At 42.5% G+C, this 13,601-nt stretch overlaps 1 pseudogene; it reads right to left on the minus strand.

Moving 5' to 3' along the window:
- Nucleotides 1-13,601, minus strand: part of LOC133126687 (deleted in malignant brain tumors 1 protein-like) — a 39,363-nt pseudogene that overhangs the window by 1,542 nt on the left and 24,220 nt on the right.

The following is a 13,601-nucleotide window of genomic DNA, read 5'->3' on the forward strand; positions in this document are numbered from 1 at the left end:
TAAATACTTAGGAACATTAACATCCATCCATCCATTATCTGAACCCGCTTATCCTGATAAGAGTCGCAGGGGGGCTGGAGCCTATCCCAGCACACATTGGGCGAAAGGCAGGAATACACCCTGGAAAGGTCGCCAGTCTATCGCAGGGCACACACACCATTCACTCACACACTCATACCTACGGGCAATTTAGACTCTCCAATCAGCCTAACGTGCATGTCTTTGGACTGTGGGAGGAAACCGGAGTACCTGGAGGAAACCCACACAGACACGAGGAGAACATGCAAACTCCACACAGAGAGGCCCCGGCCGACGGGGATTCAAACCCAGGACCTCCTTGCTGTGAGGCTGCAGTGCTACCCACTGCACCATCCGTGCCGCCGGAACATTAACATAAACATGTCAATTGCAGTTCAGGTTAACACTGGGCAGGTTCACTTGTGCATCTTTGTAACCGACACTTTAAGGCAATTTAAAGAGAAGATTTCTTACCTGAGCAATTCACACCAGCATCTTCATGGTGACTACAGTTATAAGACCCAAATCCAGGGTGCTGGCACTGTGTCAGGGAGGATTCGTTTCCAGAACAGCTCACATCACCCAACCAGATGAGCCCGCTGCCCTGTCCAAAGTGGGCACTGCTGAGAGCATCCAGAGCTCTGCCACAGCCAGCCTGTCTACACACCACCTCAGCGTCGTTCATGTTCCAGGAGTTATCACACACCGTTCCCCACTGGCCAACATGGTTGATCTCCACTCTGCCAGAGCATTGATCACTTCCATTCACCAATCTGATCGCTATATGAAACACATTTTTAACTGTCATGAAAAGATTGATATTCTTGGGAAATTATTAAAAAGACTTTCTTTAGCTAATGGATGGTTCATTCGGTTTAGGCGCTTAAGGCTGTGGATCTGGTTTGTGGTCCTGACCAGACAATATTGTGTCCATTCAGAGTAATTCACCCATACCGTTTTATGAATTTGCATGTCAATGACTCCCCGGCCCTGACAGTAGTAAATCCTGTGGTTTCACATTTTTTCTGAAGAAAAGGTTTCTTTGTCTATATTTATTCATTCTCAGAGAAAGGGGGAGACAATACGACAACATGTAGACTCATACGTAAAGAAAAAACTTAACAAAATTGTAATTTTAGTAGCCTAAATGTAAGCAAATGAAACAGAGAATTAAATAAGATGTCACTTTCAGCAGTTTTCACCTGTATTTCACTTTGGTTATTCATTCATTTCTCTGGTTTTGCTATGGTATTCAGAATAAAGGCTGGATTGGAAATGAATTATGTCATCATGACCGACTCTCTCCAGTCATGTTGATGTTTAACAGGTTTGCCTGGTCTAGCCTCATGGACATTTACATAAGTGAAAAGGCTGTCTGAAATGGCTTCCTGTCTATATTATATTCGCCTTGAACCATCTTGATCTAGTGTCTGAATTCAGAAATAAAAGTTTCCAGGGATTTTAGGACAGGGTTTCTCAACTTGTGTGCCATCAGTTGGGTTCTGGTCTGCCAAGTGAAAAATAACTTTTAAAATATATTTATTTAAATAACAAACAGGCTTAGGGTTTTCCATGAATTAACTAAATAGTGGCAGCCTGCTAGTTTAATTTGTACTGCTAAAGTTTCAGAATGATGGCAAAATAATTTTTACTCACATAATGAACATGAATTAATGCTATTGCACCATCCCTTCCAAAACATGTGCAGGACATGACAGTGAGCTTTCAATACTGACTGTAGCCAAAGATTTTACTGGATAGTGAATAATTTACACTCCGTCCCGTGAAAGATACCACTCAACTTTGATAAAAATGGCTGATAGGTAATACAATAAATAGAAACATCAACACAATCATGTAAGTTGCAGTTAGGGTTAACACTGTTCATCTTTGTGTCAATTTAAGGCATAGTAAAGAGAATATCTCTTTCCTGAGCAAATCACACCAACATCTATATCGTATATAAGCTTAACACTCAGTATGTTCAATTGGTCATCTTTTAATAAGACATATTAAAGAGAAGATCTCCTACCTGAGCAAATCACACCAACATCTCTATAGTGAGGACAGAAGTTAGACCCAAATCCATGGTGCTGGCACTGAGTCAGGAAGGATTCGGTTCCAGAACAACTCACATCATCCAACCAGATGGGCCCGCTGCCCTGTCCAAAGTGGGCACTGCTGAGAGCAGCCAGAGCTCTGCCACAGCCAGCCTGTCTACACACTACCTCAGCGTCATTCATGTTCCAGGAGTTAGGACACACCGTTCCCCACAGGCCAACATGGTAGATCTCCACTCTGCCTGAGCACTCATTATCACCATTCACCAGTCGGATCGGGGTCCGGGCGCTGGCTACAACAAACAGGGAAGACCAATGAGTTCTGTGATTTATTTCCTATGAGTGTTGCACAAGCCAGAAAATTAAAATGCCTGTAGCTAGCATGATAATGTTAGTTACAGTTGCAAAGTATTCTACCATCAGCAAGTGAGCAGCAATTGTGTTGTTATCTTGTGCATAATGGATTCACATTCTTGTGTGATTATCAAGACTGCTTGGAGACTGCTTGCTGGCTTATTCGGCTAAGGCCTCACGCTGTGGTGCATGGGATGAGCCTAATTTCCTCAGATGAAATCTGGACTGTATCAGTGCCAACATTCCCTGGTAGCGCCTTAGGGCGATGTGCAACTGGTGATTGCGATCTACAACAAAGTGCATACCCATAACCAGGGATAAGAGTGCTGAATGACCTTAGCGGGAAGTACAATTTCAACTGCTACCTGTACAACAAAGATAAGGACCAGGGCCTATTTGAAAAAATTTTACGAACAAATAAACAAACAAACAACAAAGCAAAAGTGATCAAACTTAACTATCCAAACACTGCTTACCTAGCCAACTAAAAATACCGATACACAAAGTAAATCACAGAAAGACAACAATTAAGGTTCACAGGGAGGTAGGGAGGGATGGGGAGAGGTGCTGCTTGCTTCAGTTTGCGCTTGAAGGTGGGGAGAGATTATACCGTTCTGACCTTAACAGGGAGTTCATTCCACCACTGTGGAGCCAGAACAGACAGTAGTCGTGAGCGTGAGGTGGAGGTTCGGAGAGGGAGAGGTGCCAAGTGGCCTGTGGAGGCTGAACGAAGAGGTCTGGCAGGGGTGTACGGTCTGATGATTTTTTGGAGGTAAGCTGGGGAAGACCCCTTAACTGCTTGGAAGGCTAGCACCAATTTGATGCGAGCCACGACAGGCAGGGCTGGGAGGCCAGCCAAGAGGGAATTGCAGTAGTCCAGGCGGGACAGAACCATCGCTCGGACCAGGAGCTGGGTCGAGTAGGGGGTGAGAAAGGGGCGGATTCTCCGTATGTTGTATAGGAAGAAGCTGCATAATCGGGCGTGTAATTCAGTGTATAAAATAAAGACGTTACAAGATGGTAAAAAATGCTATCGTTTTTTATTGCCACAAGGGGGGTAACACCAGCAACATCATTAAACAACTTACAGCACCTGCCTTTTAAGCCCTTAGCAAGTCAACATGTGCAGTGCGAGGTATGTCAAAAAAACGAGCAGGCAGCTCCATACAGCCTTAAAGGTAACTGTCAATGTGATAATGCTTCAACAGAACAGAAGCTTAACTTAAAATTACAAATGCTTCTCAGAATAGATGAAATTTAAAAAAAACCTAGGGAGATGACCAAAGCCCTTGCCTACATGTTCAACCCAACAGACACATACATGTAAACAGAACAGTGTAGGGGAGGCGCTTCTCCTGACGCATTTAGCCCTAACAGTTTTTGTTAAGGAAAAGCAACATATTTACTTTCTCTGGCAGCAGCCGAGATCGCTCTGGACAGAGTGACGTCACGCTATACACTCGGATAAAATGGCACTGCGCATGTTTTAAAAAAGGGTCATTGAATTACTTATTATTTTTAATCCAGCTTTACTGGCAGTCTTAAACCTTTAAGGATGTATATATTAGGAATCAATCTTGTAAATGATTAACTTAATCTAGTATTTCACTTCCCCTTTAATGATTCATACACTCACCGTGACTTGATGAAGAAGCACTGTCGGAGTCTGCCTGCACGGAGGAGGGCACAGTGTTGTTAGTGTCTGCCGGGTTGCTAACTTTAGATGCGTTGTTTAACACGCCGCACTCCTTCAGCTTTATGCTATGGGTAGAATGCAAGTGTTTCATGATGTTGCTGGTGTTACCCCCCTTTGACGCAACTACTTTCTTGCATATATTGCATTGAGCCGAGGATTCATTGAGTTTGATGAAGTGAGCCCATACCTTGGAGCACTTAGCTCTGACGGCCGACATATTGACTACTAGAGAAAACAACGGGGCGACGGCGGCAGTGTCATAATTACGCGATGGTTAGGTAGACTCTTAAAAAATACCGAAAACAGTATCGTTTGTCCAGAATCTTTAGCGGTACTCTGGTACCGACCAATTAGGAACCGGTACCAAAAAATCCTGGCTCTCGGTACACATCCCTAGTTCTCGGAAAGGGACAGTCTGCTGTCCATCACCACGCTGAGGTTCCTTGCACTGGGTGATGGCGTGAGTGTGGTATCCCCAAGGGAAATGGAGAGATCCAGATGGGGAGAGGTATTAGCAGGGATGAATATCATTTCACTCTTACCTGGGTTGAGCTTTAGATGGTGGTTATCCATCCAGCTCTGGATGTCACTCAGGCAAGCAGAGATACAGGCTGAAACCTGTGTATCAGATGATGGGAATGAGATAAAGAGTTGGGTATCGTCCACATAGCAGTGGTAGGATAGCCCATGTGCAGTGATCACAGGGCCAATGGAACGAGTGTAAAGAGAAAAAAGAAGCGGGCCTAGGACTGAGCCCTGGGGAACTCCTGTGGCAAGGGGCTGAGGTGTCGATACCGTACCAGCCCAGGCAACCTGGAAGGAGCGATCAGAGAGGTAGCACTCAATCCAGTCCAGGGCTGTGCCACAGATGCCCATTGTTCACAGGGCGGACAGGAGGATGGAGTGATCCACAGTGTCGAAGGCAGCAGAGAGATCTAGAAGAATGAGGACAGAGGAGAGGGAGGCTGCTCTTGCGACATGGAGTGATTCACTGACGGAGAGGAGCGCGGTCTCTGTCGAGTGGCCCGATCTGAAGCCAGACTGATGGGGGTCTAGCAGGTTGTTGTTAGAAAAGAAAGAAGAAAGTTGAGTAGAAGCGGCTTGTTCTATGGTTTTAGAAAGAAAAGGAAAAAGAGATACTGGGTGGTAGTTCTGGATGATGGAGGGATCCAGAGTAGGCTTTTTTAGTTGAGGTGTGATGTGGGCCCTCTTGGAGGATGCTGGAAAACAGCCAGAAGACAGGGAGGAGTTGACAAGGGAGGTGACAAATGGGAGAATGTCGATAAGTGTGATAGTCTGGAGAAGAGAAGAGGGGATAGGGTCAAGGGCACAGGTTGTAGGGCAGCGGGAGAGCAGGAGTTGAGAGACATCAGTCTGTAAGGGGGGAGAAAGTGGAAAAGGAAGGGATGGGCCTAGAGGGGGGAAGGGCACAGAGAGGGGGGCGGTGGTTGTAAAGGATCTGCGGATGTCTGTGACCTTCTCATTGAAAAAATCAGCAAAGTCATCAGCAGCGAAGGAGGACTGAGGTGGAGGAGGCGGTGCACTGAGGAGAGAGGAGAAAATAGAGATCTCATGTTATAGGAGGGGTCTGCGGGGCCTCTGATGGTGTTCGGTGGGTGCTTAGCCAAAGAAGCAGGTACACAGCAGATAGCCCAGTTACAGAACTGTTCCCAAAAACAAGGCAAGAATGGTAGCAGTTAACAATTATTGTGCATTATTGTGAAAGCAGCAACATTCACCTGGTACTGTAGATATGTGTACATACAGTATATATACATATATATATATATATATATATATATATAGTACTGTGCAAAAGTTTTTTTTAATAGTTTATTTATATGAATTAACAAAACACATGACAAAACGCATGAACCGAAGAAGTGAATGAACAGAAGAAAAATCTAAATCAAATCAATATTTAGTGTGATCACCCTTTGCCTTCAAAACAGCATCAATTCATCTAGGTATACTTGCACACAGTTTTTGAAGTAACTTGGCAGGTAGGTTGTGCCAAACATCTTTGAGAACTAGCCACAGTTCTTCTGTGGATGTATGCAGCCTCAAATGCTTTTGTCTCTTCATGTAATCCCAGACTGAATCGATGATATTGAGATCAGGGCTCTGTGGGGGCAACTTCCAGGACTCCTTGTTCTTCTTTACACTGAAGATAGTTCTTAATGACATTGGCTGTATGCCTGGGGTCGTTGTCCTGCTGCAGAATAAATTTGGGGCCAATCAGATGCCTCCCTGATGGTATTGCATGATGGATAAGTATCTGCCTGTACTTCTCAGCATTGAGGAGACCATTCACTCTGACCAAATCCCCAACTCCATTTGCAGAAATGCAGCCCCAAACTTGCAAGGAACTGCCATGCTTCACTGTTGCCTGTACACACTCATTCTTGTCCCACTCCCAGCCCTTTGGCGAACAAACTGCCTTCTGCTACAGCCGACTCATCAGTCCAGAGATCCTGCTGCCATTTTTCTTCACACCAGTTCCTGTGTTTTCGTGCATAGTTGAGTCGCTTGGCCTTGTTTTCATGTTGGAGGTATGGTTTTTGGCCACAATTCTTCCATGAAGACATAATTCTTGGACCCTTGATGAAATAAAGCCATTTTGCCCACAAATGTGTTCTGTACTGTATCAGCATAATTTACAGCTGAATCTTGTTCCCACAGAGATCCATTCAAATGCAAAGAATTATAGTATCGCTTGTAGGACAACCTCAGAATAAGATATCCAGACTCTGGTGATGTTGATAGGTCACAGACATCAGGAAGTCATGCTGTGCAATGGATATGCAACCAAATACAAAACATGACTATTTTATTTGACATTATGTTAAATAGTTTAAAACATTGAAATGGGGGGCTATAAAAAGTGTATAAAAAGTGCTGTAATTACTACATGGTGCAACCAAAATATATAAAAATATATGAGAATCTGCACTTTGGCCACATATGAATTGCTTGATTACAAACAGTGGAAATAAAATATTAATCCAAACTTTTGACTGCTGATGTGTATTCATATAAGTTGTGATTTTTTGGGATTTGGATTGCATCAGGCAGTGGTACATTTGAATATGAGACAATTGTTCTGTTGGTGACATTGCTACCAGGTGGCAAACCCATATAAGAAAACTGGATGAACTGGTTCTCTTTTTTTACCCCTTTGATCAAGCCTCCTGGTTGCCAAGCCACCAGCACCATGAGACGTCTTGACACAGACATTCAGTGCTCTTGCAACCAACCTGAGAACTATGCCACCATTGTTGCGAGGTTTGGCCAGTTATAGACAAGCTGAAATCAAAATTCACTTTTTCCTCAATTTTGTCAATTTTAACCATACAAACATGTTTTAAAGTATATATTGTCACAATGTTGAATGTTTGTTGTTGACCACTAGATGTCACTAAACCTGATTTTGTCTTTACTTAGTTTTACTGCCTAATTATGCCTCTTGTTAACAGACCCACCTGCTCGCTGTTATCTGGTCATGTGAGTTGTTTAGCCAATTGTCTCACAGTATTTAAGCCTGGTCTTTTCACTCTGTCTTTGTTGAGTCTTCACTGAACGGTCTGTGAGTAACTTTGGCCTGAACCGCTGTAAACTTAAACTCTGATTGCCTCACCTGCTCTTTCCTCACTGTTGTAACTCTGTGATACTTGGATTGCCCTGTGGATTTGTTTGCCTTACCTGGATTGATCTTTTTGCCAACGTAACTAATCTCTGTACTCTGATTATTTGGATTACCCTTTGGATGTCTGGACTGTCAGATGTTTTTTGCCTTTGTGGATTTAAGGACTGAACTTTTGCTTTTGGATTTTTGTACAGTATCTTCTGAGCTTTCTGGAACTTTGACTTTTGGCAAAAATGCGGCGTTAACAGTGCAAAACTATGTCTTTAGAAGTATAAAATAAGATTCTGATGCATTGAAATTTCAGGTCTTGAGACGTTCATTATTAACGTCTGACCTGACAACTGAAATGAGCATGTAAGGAAAATAGCTGCCATCTCTTCTGTGGAGTCTGATGGCGGTTGTCTGCCTTAAGTTGCATTAAGGCAACCTTCTGTTTATTGACTGTCATGGACTCTTATACAATCCAGTAAATCAATGGACAAAGGACAAAGTACATGGAGCCAGGTTGCTGCCTTCGTCACAGGATGTTTAGACCCGGAGCCAGCGTCTCCGTGCACTATACCACCTGATTTCACTCAATAGCTTATCTGAATCAAGCAGGTAAAATAATTTGTGAAATCAGGTGGTGTAGCGCACGGTCAGAGCAAATGCCTGCTGACACTGCGGCCTCCAGGACGTGGAGTTGAGTACCGCTGTTAGTTATAGACATATTGCCTTTCTGTGGGATGAAGCACCGTCCAATGGGCTTCATTTATCAAACATTAGCGAAGTGTAATTGACCATAAAACCTTCAGAAATAATGTTGGATTCATCAAAGTTTTCAGATGTCACTTTTTTTGGTAGGATCCGAATTGAATATGACTGGATTAAACGTGAAAATGGGTCATGTTTAACTTGTGTAATCCTGATTAATTAATGCTTAATTGGAGTTGAATAAAACATACAAACAAAGTTTGCTACAAATAGGGTGTACAAATCATAGCTTAGACCTTTGTTGCTATTGCTGACCTCTTTACATTACATTAACATGTATTGCATTATTGGGAGATTTGGTGCTTGGTGTAAGTTTGTGCAACTCACTGGAGCCAGAACTCATAAGATCCACATGCCATTCCTGTCCAACTCCAGAACATGTTCAGGTGTTTGGGGACTGGCACAGGACAGTGAAACACATCTGTTAGCTCTCCTATACGTTTATAACTTTCTCTCCCCCTTTTAGGCCTGACACCCGGCCCTTGAGGAGGTAATTGGCTGCAGCCATAGTGATTACAATGGCTGTGAAACAAGCCTATTGTTTCTATTGTTATTTCTCAGCCTCACAATGGCTTCATTGACTCTCATTGGCACAACTCTAGTTCTCATGTTTTCAAGTGGCAATAACAGACTTATGCTTGCACTGAGGAATTCAGAAATCAGAAGCTGCTGAAAAGCCAACTGTCCATGGATCCAAGTATGATTTCATATAATAGTAATAGGGTCATGGTCTGGGATATTAGTTTCACTCACCCGATGGAGTAACCTTACTTAGGGCTCCCTGGTTCAGCTGTTACCTGGACAAAGGCAGCAGGCGAATGGTGTGTGCCTAGACCAGGCATGGAAACATACCATCTTTGTCAGGCAAGGAGAGGAGGCCCAGAATCTCACCAGAAGAACATTCCCAACACCAAACATGGAGTGGAGTGTGGAGAGGGACCTTGGTCAGCAGCTCCAGTTCACGAGGGAGATCAGCTACACTTCACTATGACCTGACACTGCAGCGTGATCATGGGAAGCCAGGCCCACTCTACTGATTGGCTTGGCCATTGGGAAGAGGGGACTAGATGTCAGTTTGTTTTTATCTGATATTGCTTAATGCACAGGCAGACAAGATTGGCTAAGTGAGCTGCTGAAGTCTGTTGTGGAAAAGCAATGACATTTTTCAAAAAGGACAGTTTGGATTAAACTGATTTTCTCTGCATTTGGAATGTTTTTGGAATTATACTGTATTGTGGATTTTGTTATTAGGACCCTTGCTGTGAAACGAAAACCAAAGCTAGTCTGATTTGTGCTGTCTGAAGTTCTAAAACGCTTGTTCTGTCACCTCACCCCAACAAAATAAGGAAGCATTGTCACTAAAACAGTGATTAAAAATGTGATTTAAGTGGTTAAACTAGATTCCTTGAGGGGGATTAGATGTCAGTTTGTGGTTATCTGATATATTAATGCACAGGCAGACAAGATTGGCAAGGTGAGCTGCTGAAGTCTGTTGTGGAAAAGCAATTACCGAGAAAAAGACTGGCACGCCCACTACAGTGCATGTTATTTACACAACGCATATCCACATCAGGAAAATCACAAGAGCTAGCCACAAACTCAACAATACAATCAAGAATAACCAAAGGAGCCCCTAGACATTGATAATAAAACTGGCTTAAAGTTAACAAATATGAATATTAACATAAACATGCAATTTACAGTTAGGCTTAACACTGTTCTTGTTCTTTTCTTTTTCAAAATGACGTTAAAGCAGGAATGTGGCAATAGACATTGAAGAGGTTATGTAAAGGACAAGGGAGGGTAAGCCACATATTGTTTTCTGATGACAGTCAGTCAGGCTTACCCCATATGGAGCAAAATACATTTTACATACATTTTAATATGTTTCTAATGCGTGTGAAAATATGTACAAATGCAAGGGAGGGTACGCCACATATTGTTTTCTGATGACAGTCAGTCAGGCTTACCCCATATGGAGCAAAATACATTTTACATACATTTTAATATGTTTCTAATGCGTGTGAAAATATGTACAAATGCCATTTCATATATTCTGTAATTAAGGCTCACCATTTTAACCGATTACCCAGGAAAAATTCCCAGATTTTTCAAAAAGGACAGTTTGGATGAAAGAGATTTTCACCCTGATTTTTTTGTTCCTCATATTTATGTTTCTCCGCATTTGCTATGTTTTTGAAATTACAATATTTGGTTGTCTGGACCCTTGCTGTGAAAAGAATACCAAATCTAGTCTGATTTGTGCTGTCTGTGAAGTTCTAAAATGGGGGAGGTCCCCACACGCTTGTTCTGTCACCTCACCCCAACAAAATAAGGAACCGTTGTTGCTAAAACAGTGATAAAAAATATTTATAGTATATTAATACAAAAAGAACCTATCCTGTGACCAGATTGATTGAACATTTCACCATGATTGAATGCAAATAAGCCCATTCTGGCCATGTGATTTAAGTGATTAAACTGGATTCCTTGAGGGGGATTAGATGTCAGTTTGTTTTTATGTGATATGGCTTAATGCACAATCAGACAAGATTGCAAGATGAGCAGGTGAAGTCTCTCATAATACCTCAGAAACCGCTGATCTCCTGGGATTTTTCACACACACTATCCTCTAGTTTGCAATAATGGCGCAAATAATTTATAATACAGTGAGCAGCAGTTCTGCAGACAGAAACATCTTGTTAAAGTGGATAGGCTATGGCGGTCTAAAGAAGTCGAAAAAAATAAGTCTAATGAATACCTAATAAAGTACTCACTGAGTCTATGTTTAGTAATGTATTCCCAATGTAGGTGAAATATATGATAAATATATTTTCAATACATTTATCAAGTATATTTCTAAATAGCATTCCAAATATATTTCAAAATGCAAATACATTTTGTACATTTCATCACACATTTTAAATGTAAACTGATGTTCTCCACTACCATATGTCACTGTGGATGATTGGAAAATAAATTCATTTCAAAATGCTGCTCAAGATCAGTGACACAGACAGGTGTGTAAATTTACCTGCATTCAGCTGTCCTTCACAGAGTCTGAGGAGGAGCAGGAGCCCAAAGACTGCAGTAGAGGAGTCCATCCTGAGCTCTGTTACCCAGCGCCAGTGTGGAGCACAGTCTTACTTAGCCTCCTACTTAGCCCTGCCTCACTGACAGGAATGTCACCTTTACTTCCTTCAAGTGACTGTGGGATATCATTGTTGTATACACTCACTTTATTAGGAACACCTGTACACCCGTAAGTGACTTCGACCGTTGAATGATTGTTGGTGCCAGACAGGGCGGTTTGAGAATCTCAGAAACTGCTGGGAAATCTCCTTGGATTTTCACATGCAACAATCTCTAGAATTTGCAGAGAATGGTGTGAAAAAGAAAAAAAAAACATCCAGTGAACAGCAGTTCTGTGGGCAGAAATGTGTTCTTAATGAGAGAGGTCAGAGCAGAACGGCCAGACTTGTCAAAGCAGACAGGAATGTGACAGTCACACAACTAACCCCTCCTTTTTCACCCCCTACTCGACCCAGCTCCTGGTCCAAGCGATGGTTCTGTCCCGCCTGGACTACTGCAATTCCCTCTTTGCTGGCCTCTCAGCATCCGCCATCAGACCCCTCCAACTTATCCAGAATGCAGCTGCTCGTCTGGTCTTCAACCTTCCCAAATACTCACATGTCACCCCCCTGCTTACTTCCCTCCACTGGCTGCCTGTCATGGCTCTCATCAAATTCAAAACATTGGTGCTGTTCTGGCTCCACGGTGGTGGAACAACCTTCAAGCGCCCACCTGAAGACGCACCTATTCAAGCAGCAGTGTTTGGATAGTTAAGTTTGGTCACTTTTGCTTTGTTTGTTTGTTTATTTGTTCGTTTAAAAAAAAAAAAAAAAAAAAAAAAAGGGCCTGGTCCTTATCCTTGTTGTACAGGTAGCAGTTGAAATTGTACTTCCCTCTAGGGTCTTTCAGTGCACTTATCCCTGGTTATGGGTTTGCACTTTGTTGTACGTCGCTCTGGATAAGAGCGTCTGCCAAATGCCATTAATGCAATGTAATGTACAGCAGTGGTATGCAGAGGAGCATCTCTGAACACACAATGCGTCAAACCTCTAAGTGCATAGGGTACAGAAGCAGAAGACTTAATACAGTGGTGTCCGATCTTATCCTAAAAGGGCCGGCATGGGTGCAGGTTTTTGTATTAAACCAGCATTAACACACCTGATTATACTAATGAACTAATTGTGGTCTTTAATCAAGTGATGAGTGATTAGTCCTGTGCTAAAACAACAACCTGCACACACACCATTACATTACATTACATGGCATTTAGCAGACGCTCTTATCCAGAGCGACGTACAATGAAGTGTAAATCAAACACAAGTCTAAGTGCGAAGAGGACCTGAGAGGACAACGAACCCTTCCTGGATAAGATTGGACACCCCTGACTTAATAAGTCAAAACAACAAGTCTAATAAAGTGTTTACTTAGAGTGTATATTCTAAGCCTGATAGCTCCATCAATTATGTTTTGACTGTGCTCAATTTTTTATGAAGTTTATTGCATTTTGCGATGAAACTTCATATTCATCACAAGACGGCACAATGTAACATATCAGTTAAGCAGACCATTGAATAAAGGTCCATTTTTCATCCATCCATTACCCAACAAGCTTATTCCTGGTCAGGGTTGCGGGGGTACATGAACTTGCCCCAGCACATGTTGGGTGAGAGGCACATATACACCCAGGACAGGTTCGCCATTCACTCACACGCAGAATATAATTTAGTGTGGGTAATTTAACCTCCAGTTTTCCTAATCAGCATGTCTTTGTGTTACGCCCCTGTAAGGGGGAATAGAATAAAAACACGGACACGATGTTGCTGCGATCAAGTCCAATGACCGAATGCAAGCAACACGTTGTTTCCCAACAGGTCTGAACGAGGCATTAGAGATCGACAACAGATTGAAGACTGGTAACTAAACTTGACGAGATAAGGAAACACTGCAAAAAGGAACTTCAAATGCATTTTCCCAAAACATTATGGAATCTAAATTCAAATTA

The sequence above is a fragment of the Conger conger genome, chromosome 4, assembly GCF_963514075.1.
Source record: "Conger conger chromosome 4, fConCon1.1, whole genome shotgun sequence".
NCBI lineage: Eukaryota > Metazoa > Chordata > Actinopteri > Anguilliformes > Congridae > Conger > Conger conger.